The 3,334-nt window shown below is 35.7% G+C and overlaps 1 pseudogene; it reads left to right on the top strand.

Moving 5' to 3' along the window:
- The first annotated feature begins 795 nt into the window (after positions 1-795).
- LOC131602575 (UPF0235 protein At5g63440-like) lies at positions 796-2,120 on the top strand (annotated as a pseudogene).
- The last annotated feature ends 1,214 nt before the right edge of the window (positions 2,121-3,334 follow it).

Raw genomic sequence — 3,334 nt, forward strand, 5'->3', positions numbered from 1 at the left:
TCCAGATTCTTGGCTAAGGTAAGGGGGAATCTTCCGGTTAATTTCTACACTACTAGAAATTTGGCCTACGGCCACGCTAAAATTTTCCACAGCTCAGAAACTGTGGCCACATATATGATTTGGCCATGGTTTTAAAAGCGTAGAATTATGTTATAAAATATTGGATCCAGAGTATGAAACTGTGGCCTTTACTTCAATTGGCACAGTTATACAACTGCGGATATTTTAAGCCACAAAGGAAAACTGCGGCTTTATAATTTTGACTAAAAACTATGACCCAAATCCAAAAAATTAGTCCCCGCCATTTTTTCCCTCTTTTCTTTTCGTTTCCCTCTTCTTAATAAATTTTTTTTATAATATTTTTTAATTAAAAAAAGTATTAAAAATATAAATACAAGTTCTCATTTAACCCTAATTTTTCCTCTCCCCCCTCTCAAGCCTCAATCGCCGTCTCCATCATCTCATTCTGACTTTCTCTCTTCATCTTGTTCACGACCAAAAGAAAATTTAAACTCTCTCCTTCCTTAAACCGGTTCTCTCTCTCACGATTTCGAATCTTTCTTTTCTCTAAATCCACTTCCTTCAAGTCGGAAGAAGAAGAACTCTGTTATCCACATAGTCGCTGCTGGAAGAACCCTAACTGTGATACCTCAGAAACTGTTGCAGCCATGGTGAAAACTTTTCTCTCTCTTTGAATTTGCATTGTCGAATCATTCACTCCATTGTTAGATGATTTATTCCGTTAATTTTGCAGGAAGATGTTGAACCCTAGGTCGCCGCACAAGAGAAGAGAGAATGCCGAAGAGGACGACGCATACATACTCAAGCGAGGATGCGGCTCCTGAAGGCCCTAACTCCGATCTCTTTGTTTATTACTGCAAACACTGCGCTTCCCATGTCCTCATCACTGGTTTGTTCCTTTCTTTTTCTTCTTCAATCCAATCTCTCTTATAATATCCAATTTATTTGATTGCAAAAAAAAAAAACTAACCTAGAAACTGAAAAGACACACAATTGCAAAAAATGCCTAGAAGAAACACTGACAGAGCATACGTATTAGACAAGACCAAACATCTTGCTAGATTCACTATTCACGAAGCTGGTTAAAGCAAGGGGAAGGCAAAGTCGAGAAACAATTCTGTATGAATTGTATTGGCTGTGGTCTCTTTGTTTGCTATCGTTCTCAACAGGATTTGGATTCTTCCACTTTTATTTATGTACTTGACAAAGCACTCAGTACTGTTGCTGCTGAAACCAACCCCCAGGATGCACTTGTTCCGCCTTGTATTTCGAATCTTGAAGGTGGACTTGTTCAACTTGCTATTGAAGTCGAGGATCGTGCTCCCCGCTCCACTATCACAAGTATAACTAACTAACAACTTTAATGCAAATATGTTTTGTTGCTTGTTTTTGTAATTGGTAAACATCTCATGTTAGTTACAAGACTGTTTTTGTTTCAAAGTCTCTAACAGCTTCACATCATTGGATACATCTATTTGAAGTGCTAATGGTTCATTGCTTTCTTACTAAAACCATTATGGATATTTATAATCAACTTTTCTGTGTTAGGAGTAAATGTCGATGATGTCTGAGTCTCTGTTGCTGCTCCTGCTGCATGTGGAGAAGCTAACAATGAACTTTTGGAGTTTATGGGAAAAGTATATATCTCTACCCTCTTTCTTAATGACAACAAGATTTCCTACACATGATCATTCTTGAACTCTCTCTTTCCTTAGAATGGCATTTATTAGTTAGTTACCATTGACAACATATGACTAAATTTTTGTTTATATAGGTTTTGGGTTTAAGATTGAGTCAAATGAGTCTTCAGAGAGGATGGAATAATAAGTCAAAGCTTCTTGTGGTGAGTTAAATTACTATCAATTATATCACCTTCAAGTAAAGTATATCTTGCATTTGAGCATTTTCTTTCTCAAAGAAACATATATGTTATACTGATCCTCAGACACAATTGATTTCTAATAGACAAGTCATTTGATTAATTTTGACCATTTGACAATCATTTAAGGTGGAGGATTTGACTGCTAGGCAAGTTTATGAGAAACTTTTGGAAGCTGTACAACCTTGATGTTGTTTCTGTGCACATTTCATACTAGGTGTTGTATCTCTTTTTTCAACAAAAACAAGTTTGGGTTTTGAACTTCAGTTGTATTTATTTAATTTTAGCAAGAGACATCCATTAGTGTATTGATGCTGTAACACTGAATTAACATGCTTGTCTTCGATTTGAACTGCTCAAATGAATTCAATTTTGTCTTAGATGTGTGCTTATTTCGACTGGTGACTTGGTAATGAACTCATATGAAGTAGTTATATCTCTGGGCATTTGGTTTTTCATGGGGATTGAATTCAAACAGTCAGATTTCCACTCTTTTTCTGTATTGACATACTGTCTTGTGTTGTATATGGCTGAATGTGTTTGAATTGGGATGTTCTGATTTTGAGTGAATGTATGTGTGGGCCTTTTGTGAATGTATGTAGGATCTTTGTCTTGGTTTTCCTTTGAAGTATAAATTTTAATGGATTTGCTAGAGTATTTCCTGGTAAGCTTCTATATTGTGATTGCACTTTAATGTAGTAATCATGTATCATGTGGCTGTTTGCTTATATTAAATGTTTTAAGTATTTGGCCAAAGCATAAGTATGAGATTGTGAAACACTTGCAAGCTAGGAAACGCATTTGCAGAATAACCGGTGATGGAGTGAATGATTCATACTTGAGTATTAATAAGCAATGTTTACTGCATACTTGAGTATTAATTGGCGATGCTTGTTCACGGATATACAACTATGCTTCATTGTGTTCTTGCTTCTTTTGTGTTCTTCAACTCTATCAGAGATGGGTGTGCAAAGAAAGGGATCAGTAGCTCAACAAGTATGTCTTACAAAAATATCAATCAATTTATTATTTATTATTCCTTTATATGATATCCAGGATATGTTTTGAATTTTGATTGATCTATTTGTTAGGTGCATATCACACAAGGTGATTATGAAAGAAGAGCAGTAATCGTCTCATGGGTGACCTCGAATGAACCAGGGTCCAGCCATGTACAATTTGGCACATCACAGAAAGAGTATCAAACTAGTGTAAAAGGTGCAGTTTCAAATTACACTCTCAGCTAATACAATTCTAGTTACATTCATCATTGTCTTGTTGAAGGCCTTAAGGTACTTGTTTCAAATTAGGAGAGTAGAATTATCATCTGTGTTTTTTTTGCTTGTAGATTTAATGATAAGGAAGTTCAGAGACATGAAGCTTGTTCCTTACAAGATTGTCAACAAGGATGGAAAACCATACATTCAGGTCAGA

The sequence above is a fragment of the Vicia villosa genome, linkage group LG1, assembly GCF_029867415.1.
Source record: "Vicia villosa cultivar HV-30 ecotype Madison, WI linkage group LG1, Vvil1.0, whole genome shotgun sequence".
NCBI classification, from domain to species: domain Eukaryota; kingdom Viridiplantae; phylum Streptophyta; class Magnoliopsida; order Fabales; family Fabaceae; genus Vicia; species Vicia villosa.